The 12,577-nt window shown below is 31.6% G+C and overlaps 1 non-coding gene across 1 annotated transcript; it reads left to right on the forward strand.

Moving 5' to 3' along the window:
- Positions 1-4,745: 4,745 nt before the first annotated feature.
- Positions 4,746-11,368, forward strand: LOC110653462 (uncharacterized). Its single transcript, XR_009145804.1, has 10 exons — positions 4,746-5,037; positions 5,140-5,755; positions 5,858-6,046; positions 7,092-7,204; positions 7,305-7,383; positions 7,460-7,535; positions 8,300-8,488; positions 9,540-9,632; positions 9,733-9,811; positions 9,888-11,368. It is a non-coding gene; the product is annotated as an uncharacterized LOC110653462 (transcript).
- The last annotated feature ends 1,209 nt before the right edge of the window (positions 11,369-12,577 follow it).

The raw sequence follows: 12,577 nt of genomic DNA on the forward strand, positions 1-12,577 counted from the left end.
TCTAGTAATGGGACCTCTGAACGATGGAAGTGGTTCTGGTGGCTCCTCATCAGCTTATCATCTTGGTATCATAGCATAGGACGTCCAAATAAGGTATTTATCTCTGTTCCTAGTGTTTGTTTATCTTCTGTTTGCTTCTTCTCCCATACTTGCCGACTGGTTCTGGTTGTTAGAATCCATTCAGTTCTGTTATATTCTGCCTAAGGGTCATCTTGTGCCTGGTTTTGTTGCTGGACTGATGCAAGATCAAAGGCAAATCCAATGGACCATGCACAAGAGGAGGTTCGGCTAGCCCATTATGAAGCTTAGAATTATTTCCCAATAATAAATAATGGGCCAATCACAAGAACCAAGCTAAAACAATTGAAAGCCCAAGTTCAGATGTATGCACAAAATCATGTTACATGCCAACTTGGACCGAATTCAACAAAGGGCTTAAAGGAACAGCAAACATGGATGGAAAAGGAGATGAAGAAAAAATAAATGTGACACTAGATTTAATAAAAGCTAGACACCAAATTGGAGCTCAAGAAGCAAAACACAAAAACAAGTTAACACAAACTCAAAGTTCACTTCTGCTAGAAATTCAAATATTGGAATTTTGGCACCAAATTTTACCAGCAACTTCCAAAATCATATTAATATGTCCCATAAAATTTCAGCTCACTCTAAATTGGTTTTCACAGTGTGGCCTGTAGTCTGGTTCCTGAAATTTTTCTTATATAAAACGGTTGAATTTTAACTTGAAATTTGGTATGGAGACTCTCAATAGACTGTGTAGACAGCTTGTAAAATTTTAGAACTTTTTGGGTGGGTTTGCTTTGTGAACTATTTAATGTCCTGTTTATGGTCAAATTTTGGTACCCTACTCAAACGATGGAATTTTGATATGAAATTATATATGCTTTCCCCTTAATTTTGGTCTAGATGATCTGAAAGTTTTCATCAATTTCTGGGTTGGTTTGTTTAGGTTTCCAAAATTCTCTTTAAGGCTGCCTATTAGGTCAAATTTGGGACTTTAGTCCTTAGGTACTCTATTTGTTCACCAAGATAGAAATTTTAAACACATTCAAATGTCCAATATTTCTCCCAGACACACAAACTTGAAACTTTCAACAATATTCAAGTTTAACAACTCAAAGAGGCAAAATAGTTAAAGAAGGTGGAAAAGCAGAATGAACACACTATCAAACAACAAGGAAGGAGTGACAAGTATATTTTCACCATTAAAAATGCTAAGAACCACAAGGAAGGACCTTGGTCAAAACTGACCTTGGCTGGAGTTATTGGTTCTTTGAGTTTTTTAAAGTTTTATAGAAGAAGCAAGAAAGAGAGCAACAACAAGAAAGTGGCAGGAACTAACACAACAAAAACTTCAAATGACACAAGAACACAGAGAAAAGAAGATGAAGAACACATAAGGATGACACTTACTTGGTTGAAGGAGCCAAAAGCTCTTATACCACTTGATGCAAGCCTTGGTTGAATGCTTTAAAGGAGAGCACAATTCATTCAGCCATGGATGATGGACCATACTTCACCCAAGCACAAACACAGCAGCACATACACAAACAACTCAACTGCTAACAAGCGACAGCACTTTAGAACAAAAGACGGCTTTCATTAACTTTGAAAAACAGAAAATACAAGATGTCAATGGCACTTAAAACACAATAGCAACCTGTGCTAGAGTTTCTCAAGTATAAGCCTAAGATATTACAAGTGACAACTTGTAATAAATCTAAGTTATAGGTGGAACTTAGCAAAGAACATAACATCGCAAGAGTTTCAGTTTGAGAGCCTGAAGCTTCTCTAAAATGGAGGAAGAAAATACAATCTCAAAAAAATCTCCAGCAAAATGAGAGAGACTCCCTTTTTAGAGGTGAGTTTCTGCCAAGCATGGCTATTACCCAATGAACCTAGGGGTGTGCAATCGGTCGGTTCGGTTCCGAACCGAACCGAACCGATAAAACCGAAAATCGAAAATAAAAAATTTTAAAAACCGAACCGAATCGATTGATAAGAGAAAACCGAACCGATAAATATCGGTTCGGTTCAGTTTTAAACCGATCAAACCGAAATTTATAAAATTTCATTTTTTTAACATTAAATCTAAATAATAAAAACATAAAAACAGAAAAAATTAGAAATCAAAACTAAAAAATCTTAAGGTTCGGTTCGGTTTTCTTTGATTTCGGTTCGGTTCGATTCAATTTGATTCGATTTTTTTTATTTTCTATATATATTAATAATTTCCGTTCGATTCGGTTTTTTTGATTTTTTTATGAAAATAACCGAACCGAACCGAACCGATTAACTGAAATTATCAAAATTATAAACCGAACCGATTAAATTTTAAAACCGAACCGATTGAACCGAATTAATCTGTTCGGTTCGATTTTTCGGTTTAAACCGAAAACTGCACACCCCTAAATGAACCATGCTTGGCTTGGATAATTCCCTTAGTCTTTCTATAAATATTTAAATTACAATACCATAAAAAGAGCCCTCCCAAATCAGATCACAATCTCCTAAAAATGTTCAATTTACTTTATTTAAACAAAGTTAACCTAAACTTCAAATTTGGAAAATAAAATTTTGTGGAGTTTTACAATTATAAGGATAAAAATATTATCTCCTTTTCTTTTTATATTACAAAAAAGGAAATAAAATCAAATTTAAAACTTTATTCAAGTTAAGATATGTATATACTACTACTAAACTAAACAAAAAGTGAAACTTAATTTTCCTTAAGCAATTTTAATATAGAACTTTTATATGTGACCTTGTTGGTACTGAACGAGAATAGTTTAGTGGGGCAAGCATCCTATTCAAATTCTTTTAGTTGATAGTGGTTGAGCTGTTACATTATAAAAAATTAGAGTTAGCCTCTGGTAATAATTTAAATTTTGGTATGGTGGTAATTACATTATCTTACATATATAATATTAATTTACAAATATATGCTATTTAATTCTAAAAAATAAATAAAATTGACATTAATGTGTTGTTGAAATTCTTGTTACATTTGAATTTCAATATTAATACCTTATTGTGCGATCAAGACTTAACAAAGTGCATTATAGTTAATCTTAAATAAACTATAATTAATTAATTAATTACCTTGTTGAATTTTTCAATCCAACTTAAGATTTTATTTTCAATTATTTTATTTTTACTTTGTCCATTAATTAATTTAAAAACAGTTTATTGAATTATGTCATAGATGAACATATTTTTCTATTAACAACATCATATATAATATATAATAAAAATGTCATCATAATTATTATTTATTATTATATTATATCATAATTAAAATTTAATGGAGATGGTGCATGATTTTAACTATTATTGCATAATAGTGTTAGGTTTTTTAAGTGGATTAATAAATTTACTTTTTTCTAACCAGTGTTGTGATTATTTTTTATTTCTGATTAGACTCTATAATTAAATATTTTTATAATCATTTATTGAATATATTATAATAAGTAAATAATAAATATTATATTATTAATATTTATTAATCTTAAATTAAACTATATATATAACTAATATAAAGTACAGTGAATTATTAAAATTTTATTTCAACTAAAATTATTAAAAAATTATAGTAATTGTTAACAGATAATAATTTATTTTTAAGATGTAAGTATAATATTTTATATTATTATAAAATAAAATAGTAAGATTTTGATCCAAATTATTATTCTTTTGTTACAATATTGCATTAAAAATTTATTTCAGTTGAATTGATTAAATCATTTTAATAATTGTTGATAAACAATTGTTTTATTTATAAGATGTAATTATAATATTTTATATAATTATAAAATAAAATTAGACATATTTTCAATATAAATATTTTTCGATTTATTATCAAATTAATATGATAAATTTAATTGTGCAGGCTTTTAATGCTTATAATAACTATTTATACAATTTTTTAAAATTAATCCTATCATCTTTCTTTCTCTTTTGTGAGATAAATACTAATTTATTCAAATTAAGAAGTATTTTATCATAATTTAAATGATTTAATTATTTCTTTAATTACTGTAAAAAAATCTCAAATTATAGATAAAAGTGATTGGAGAGATAATTACTAGCCAGCACAGTTAAATATTTTGCAATATATTATTTATTATTTTAATATTCATTTAAAAATTTTGATTTAGCTAGTTAAATTTCTGCTCCATTTATTTTAATTAAAAAAATTACTAACATATTAAATTTAATATTCTTAAAATTTTTGTTTTAATAATAATCCATTTAGCTTATGGGTTCATTCTTTTGTAGGAAATTAAAATATTATATATATATATATATATATATATATATATATATATATATTAATTAAAAAACTTTTTTCTTTTTAGTTTATATTTCAGTTTTCAGGCAAGAAATAAATATATTAGCCAATGTTAATTTTTTTTTTAGTGACAAAAGATAATTTAATATTAATAAATCATTAGTCAGCAGTATCCTACACATTCAAGGATTTGAATTTCTAAAATTTTTATTTTATCTTCCAATCAAATTGGGTTGTATGCCCGCACGTGCGAAACCGTTACCAAAACCCGAGAGACAATCGCGCCGCTACTCATCTACTCCTTCACAAGCACGATCGCCTTCTTTCCAGAATCCTGTCCTCGTCTTTTCTTATCCCCTGAAAATTTCTCTCCGTTTCTTGCTTTCCAAACAAGTCTCCCATGGCCTCCCTCAAGCAACAAAATCGTGAACAATCCGATATCGATCATGTTAAGGATGGGGATAAGCGGAAGCTAAGCTTTAGTAGTTTGGTCATGTTAAAGAAACCGAAACTCGAGCAATTTGATTCGATTGTGCCGGCTGGATTTCTTGCTCGTATCCGCACCGTGCCGGAGAGTTCGCCGGGGCCCTTAGTTGTTGTAGTTAATAATAATAAAGAAAGCAGTAATCAAATAGTTAAGGCTCCGTTTGTGCCTAGTTGCAAGTAGTTCTGGAAAGCAGGAGATTATGGGGAACGCAGATTCTCCGATTATACCAATTCTTCTGGTTGGTGTTCCTCTTAATTTCTCTGTAAGAGAAGAAGATAACCTGGTTAAGTAATTAGTATATTTAATAGATAGGCTCATGAAATTTCAATTTGTTTTGCAGTTGGGATGGATCATGTAAGGGTGCACCCAAAATTTTTGCATTCGAATGCAACTAGCCATATGTGGGCATTGGGAGCTTTCGCAGATCTTTTGGATAATTCTTTAGATGAGATTTGCTCGCACGTGCGAAACCGTTATCAAAACCCTATATAAACGAGAGAGAGACAATGGCGCCGCTACTCATCTACTCCTTCACAAGCACGATCGCCTTCTTTTCAGAATCCTGTCCTCGTCTTTTCTTATCCCCTGAAAATTTCTCTCCGTTTCTTGCTTTCCAAACAAGTCTCCCATGGCCTCCCTCAAGCAACAAAATCGTGAACAATCCGATATCGATCATCATGTTAAGGATAGGGATAAGCGGAAGCTAAGCTCTAGTAGTTTGGTCATGTTAAAGAAACCGAAACTCGAGCAATTTGATTCGATTGTGCCGGCTGGATTTCTTGCTCGTATCCGCACCGTGCCGGAGAGTTTGCCAGGGCCCTTAGTTGTTGTAGTTAATAATAATAAAGAAAGCAGTAATCAAATAGTTAAGGCTCCGTTTGTACGCAGTTGCAAGTAGTTCTGGGAAGCAGGAGAATATGGGGAACGCAGATTCTCCGATTATACCAATTCTTCTGGTTGGTGTTCCTCTTAATTTCTCTAAAAGAGAAGAAGATAACCTGGTTAAGTAATTAGTATATTTAATTGATAGGCTCATGAAATTTCAATTTGTTTTGCAGTTGGGATGGATCATGTAAGGGTGCACCCAAAATTTTTGCATTCGAATGCAACTAGCCATATGTTGGCATTGGGAGCTTTCGCAGAGCTTTTGGATAATTCTTTGGATGAGATTTGCAATGGAGCCACTTATGTTAATGTAGATGTGTTGAAAAACCAGAGAGATGGTAGCGTGATGCTGCTAGTGGAAGGTACGTAACTAGCTTTATTTTATTATCCGATGCTGCTGGTGTTCGCCTGAGATTCAATTTGTATTTGTTTTCAAAATTTACTGGCAACAATATAATTCCGTAATATTGCTCTTGTTTATTCTTATTTGTTTGATATAATTTTGTAATCGATCGAAGAGGTTTTGGTTGGATTCAAAGATTCTTAATAAATAGTTATTAATTGAAATTGAATGTTATTCTATTTTTTAATTTTAAAATCCAAAATTTCAATATAGAATATATATATAAATGAGAGTTATTATTATTATTATTATTATTATTATTATTATTATTATTATTATTATTATTATAGTCCAAAATTAATATTGGTTAAATAGAACTATCATTATAAAGTCAAATTAGAGAAAACAAATTAATTTATTTGAATTTTTATAACAATTATAATATATTATGAAGATTATGCAATTTTTTAATTTCTTAAAAGTAACACTTATCATATTTTTCTTGAAAATAGATGTGTTTAACCTTTTAATTAAAATAATAGAAATTTCCTATGCCCTTATTTTTTTTTGGGAGAAAAATACAAGAAGAAAATCAAACAACTGAGAAACTATATTAGTAGCCATGATAGATCTCTTGGTGTTCTCTCTTTAATTCTCCAATATCTCCACGAGAATTAAGAAGATTCTAGTATCAAAGAGACTAAATGAGGTCACAGGTCACTTGCAGTTTGGAGAATTTAATGAGGGATCAAACATAATGAATTTTTTTTATATAATTGACTAAAATTAAGGCTCAAATTTAACATCTTAAAAATGAATTCTTTACAATGAAAATTTGTAGAGTAGGGGGATTTGGGGACTTGGAATTAATATATGTTCAGTGATTAGATCAGACCAAGCAAGACATGAAAATTTGTTGTTATAATTATAAAGATAAGTTTTAAGCATTCTCTCAAAGTGGTGGAGAATGCATGAAAATTGAGACCCGCAAATCGAAGAAACTTAAAGAATTGTAATCATGCATAACTGCATTAGGCACAAATACTGAGTGAACGGTTTTCTAGTCAGCTCATCTTGGTTGCAGACAATGGTGGTGGAATGTATCCTGATAAGATGCGGTAGTGTATGTCTCTTGGATATTCTGCTAAAAGCAAGATGGCAAATACTATTGGTCAATGTGAGTTCTCTTATTTCTCTCTACTTGTAAACAGATCACTGGACATTATTATTTTCGTATAATTATTCCTCATATGACTTTTTTTTTTCTATTATTTCAGATGGAAATGGGTTTAAAACAAGTGTTATGAGGCTTGGAGCTGATGTTGTAGTGTTTTTACGTTGTCATGATGGAAAGAGGTTTGTATGTTAGAAAGATTCTAAACCAATTATTGTTATGATTATTTTCAAAAACTAATAATAATTTTTTCTCCAGCCAAACACAAAGTATCGGATTGCTCTCTTACACATTTTTGACCACAACAGGAAAGGAAGATATTGTGGTTCCTATGGTAAGAACAGTTTATAAGCATGCGTCATTAAATGGTTTGATTTTTTTTTTTGTAACAAAAGATAATTTAATATTAATAAATCATTAGTCAGCAGTATCCTACACATTCAAGGATTTGAATTTCTAAAATTTGTATTTTGTCTTCCAATCAAATTGGGTTGTATGCTCGCACGTGCGAAACCGTTACCAAAACCCTATATAAACAAGAGAGAGACAATCGCGCCACTACTCATCTACTCCTTCACAAGCACGATCGCCTTCTTTCCAGAATCCTGTCCTCGTCTTTTCTTATCCCCTGAAAATTTCTCTCTGTTTCTTGCTTTCCAAACAAGTCTCCCATGGCCTCCCTCAAGCAACAAAATCGTGAACAATCCGATATCGATCATCATGTTAAGGATGGGGATAAGCGGAAGCTAAGCTCGAGTAGTTTGGTCATGTTAAAGAAACAGAAACTCGAGCAATTTGATTCGATTGTGCCGGCTGGATTTCTTGCTCGTATCCGCACCGTGCCGGAGAGTTCGCCGGGACCCTTAGTTGTTGTAGTTAATAATAATAAAGAAAGCAGTAATCAAATAGTTAAGGCTCCGTTTGTACGCAGTTGCAAGTAATTCTGGAAAGCAGGATCTTATGGGGAACGCAGAGTCTCCGATTATACCTACTCTGGTTGGTGTTCCTCTTAATTTCTCTATAAGAGAAGAAGATAACCTGGTTAAGTAATTAGTATATTTAATAGATAGGCTCATGAAATTTCAATTTGTTTTGCAGTTGGGATGGATCATGTAAGGGTGCACCCAAAATTTTTGCATTCGAATGCAACTAGCCATATGTGGGCATTGGGAGCTTTCGCAGAGCTTTTGGATAATTCTTTAGATGAGATTTGCAATGGAGCCACTTATGTTAATGTAGATGTGTTGAAAAACCAGAGAGATGGTAGCGTGATGCTGCTAGTGGAAGGTACGTAACTAGCTTTATTTTATTATCCGATGCTGCTGGTGTTCGCCTGAGATTCAATTTGTATTTGTTTTCAAAATTTACTGGCAACAATATAATTCCGTAATATTGCTCTTGTTTATTCTTATTTGTTTGATATAATTTTGTAATCGATCGAAGAGGTTTTGGTTGGATTCAAAGATTCTTAATAAATAGTTATTAATTGAAATTGAATGTTATTCCATTTCTTAATTTTAAAATCCAAAATTTCAATATAGAATATATATAAATGAGAGTTATTATTATTATTATTATTATTATTATTATTATTATTATTATAGTCCAAAATTAATATTAGTTAAGTAGAACTATCATTATAAAGTCAAATTAGAGAAAACAAATTAATTTATTTGAATTTTTATAACAATTACAATATATTATGAAGATTATGCAATTTTTTAATTTCTAAAAGGTAACACTTATCATATTTTTATTGAAGACAGATATGTTTAACCTTTTAATTAAAATAATGGAAATTTCCTATGCCGTTATTTTTTTTTGGGAGAAAAATAAAAGAAGAAAATCAAACAATGGAGAAACTGTATTAGTAGCCATGATCGATCTCTTGGTGTTCTCTCTTTAATTCTCCATTATCTCCACAAGAATTAAGAAGATTCTGGTATCAAAGAGACCAAATGAGGTCAGAGGTCACCTGTAGTTCAGATAATTTAATGAGGGATCAAACATAATGAATTTTTTTTATATAATTGACTAAAATTGAGGCTCAAATTTAACATCTTAAAAATGAATTTTGTACAATGAAAATTTGTAGAGTAGGGGGATTTGGGGACTTGGACTTAATATACGTTCAGTCATTAGATCAGACCAAGCTAGACATGAAAATTTGTAGTTATAATTATAAAGATAAGTTTTAAGCATTCTCTCAAAGTGGTGGAGAATGCATGAAAATTGAGACCCACAAATCGAAGAAACTTAAAGAATTTTAATCATGCATAACTGCATTAGGCACTAATAATGAGTGAACGGTTTTCTAATCAGCTCATCTTGGTTATAGACAATGGTGGTGGAATGAATCCTAATAAGATGCGGTAGTGTATGTCTCTTGGATATTCTGCTAAAAGCAAGATGACAAATACTATTGGTCAATGTGAGCTCTCTTATTTCTCTCTACTTGTAAACAGATCACTGAACATTATTATTTTCGTATAATTATTCCTCATATGACTTTTTTTTTTCTATTATTTCAGATGGAAATGGGTTTAAAATAAGTACTATGAGGCTTGGAGCTGATGTTGTAGTGTTTTTATGTTGTAATGATGGGAAGAGGTTTGTATCTTAGAATGATTCTAAACCAATTATTGTTATGATTATTTTCAAGAACTAATAAAAATTTTTTCTCCAGCCAAACACAAAGTATCGGATTGCTCTCTTACACATTTTTACCTCAACAGGAAAGGAAGATATTGTGGTTCTTATGGTAAGAATAGTTTATAAGCATGCGTCATTATATTATTCCAGCATTTGCCATGTCTCAATGTTTTATTTATTTATTTAATGTCTGAAATTAGAAGATTGACTTTGAGAATATAGAAGAAGCTAATTGGAACAAGAAAATAAGATCTCACTGAATGATTGGAATACCAATTTAGAAATCATATTGCAGTGGACACCATTTCTAACTGAAGATCTTTTCCAGCAGGTATATTAAGGAATTATTTTACATGTACACTTTTGTTTTGTTTAGTGATATTTCTTTTGTTCTCGAGTTTTATTTTTCTTTTAATGAAGCTTCTCTACAATGGACGAAGAAAATACAATTTCAAAAAAATCTCCCGCAAAATGAGAGAGACTCTCCTTTTAGAGGTGAGTTTCTGCCATGCATAGCTATTGCCCAACGAACCATGCTTGGCTTGGATAATTTCCTTAGTCTTTCTATAAATGTTTAAATTACAATACCATAAAAAGAAGCCCTCGCAAATCAAATCACAATCTCCTAAAAATATTATTTGTCTTGTAGTCTAATTTGGTAAATTACCTTTTACCAAAATTGCAAAAGAAGCCTCCCAAATCTAATCACAATCTCTAAAAAATGTTCTTTGTCTTGTAGTCTAATTTGGTTAATTAGCTTTTACCAAAAGTGTAAAAGAAGTGGACAGTAACCAACATCAATAGCTCTTGCATATTGGGAATAGCTGTATCTTCTAATAGTTGGTAGACTTGTAGAAGAAGAGCTCCCACATGCCACATCACCTTCCACACTAGCTGCCACATACTCCTTGGTTGCCAGATCATTTGCTACTTGGCATGCCACCTAAGCCATGCTCCAATGGGTCTCCCAAGCATTCGGCCATGCTTGTTCCTTCTTGTTCTCGTATGTGCAATGTCATTAGGCAAGTGGCGCATCCTTTAGGGCTTGGTGAGTCCTTGGCCGAATGGTGTTCCTCCACTAGTGGTTGCAATGCCTCGGCCCGTGATCTTGTGATAGCCTCCTTGAACATAGGTGCATCAAGTAAGTCCTCCATGATGACATCATTGATATTATTCTTCAAAATTCGTGGGTCCAAAATATGCTATTATTTATTCACTTTTGGAAGCCCATACTGAGGAAATTTTAGTGTTTTTTCATGCCTTTTATGTTCCTATATGGGTTGGGAGTCAATTTGGCATATTTGACCACCAAATATTCTCCAAGATCTTCAAAGATTTTGGCCAGCAATAATATAGACGAATTTTGACTTGTCAACTCAGAATACAATCTTGGGAGATTATTGCTATCTTGCCAGATTTGTATATCTTTATTTCCTAATTAGTTTCCTTGTAATTTTCCTCTTTATTTTCTTATCTTTGCCTATAAATAGGCTCACATATGTAATGCTTAAACACAATGAAGAGATTTCAAACACTTCAGAGAATGAAGAGTTAACTTAGCATAAGTGCTACCAAATTTAAATTCTTATCAATCTAATTTGATTTTGGCGAATTACATGACTTATCACAAGGCTTCTTGTGTGGCATCTACCTTTGAAGATTGGTTTCTTTGTGGCATTCTGAACTTATCAAAGAATTTCTTTCTTCTACTTATCCTTTTATCTTTCTTGTTTTGTTTTTAGTTTTAGTTCATAAATATCAAAACTATAAAAAGATTTGCTTTTATCCTTTCCTTTTACTTTGTGGCAAGTTAAACCAAAAAAAAAAAAGAGTTAAAATCTGGCAAAATTTCATTCTTGTATTTCAAGTGTTCTTGCCCTATTTTGGTTTCCTATTTGTTTAATGTTATTTTTCTTGTTTCATTCTCTTAATTCGAATTCCCCTTTCATTTAATTTGATTGAGTTTCATTCTCTCACTCGTCAAGGCACATCTGTTTGGTATCAGAGCTTAGGTGGTAGCACTTGGTTTTCTTGAGAGTGTAAACACATGAGGTAGTGTATGAATTGAGTGTTTTATGCATATGTACAAAACAAAAAAAAAAGATGTTTGCAACACTTTATGAAGATGTGTTGTCACAACTTCGCAATATTATTCAAGCTTTGGAGAGAATGACTAGGCTGTGAAAATTGAAACAAGGTTACAAGTGTGTAGAAGAATATTTGATAGAGTTCGTTCAATGTTATGATTGTCAAGAGCATCAACAGCAAATAATTGCAAGATTTCTTGGAGGTTTGAGGTATGATATTGCAACAAAAGTTGAATGGCAACAATTTGATTCTTTGGATGAATTAATTCAACTTGCATATGAGGTGGAATGGCAATGTATGCATAATACCAAATCAGCCTCTACATCATCAAATTTCAAAGGAACGGCCACTCTTGTTTTGGCAGCTTTGGACCGTCCCTCCAATCAATACTGATCTTCCACTATTTTTCCAACCCTCAACATCCAATGTGAAAAGAACCAGAAAAAAATTGCAAGATGGTGTTCAATCCAAGTACAATTCTTTCCAGAAGAAATACCCTTGAATTTCAATTAAAACTTACAAGAGAACAAACCTTGCAAGAATGCAAAAAAAGCTCAAGTGACACTAAAACAAAGTAGAAAAACTTTATTTGGGGTTCCAATTGTCCAGTTTTAGGAAAGAACGCAAAAATGGTAG

This window comes from Hevea brasiliensis, chromosome 17 (assembly GCF_030052815.1).
Source record: "Hevea brasiliensis isolate MT/VB/25A 57/8 chromosome 17, ASM3005281v1, whole genome shotgun sequence".
Taxonomy (NCBI): Eukaryota; Viridiplantae; Streptophyta; class Magnoliopsida; order Malpighiales; family Euphorbiaceae; genus Hevea; species Hevea brasiliensis.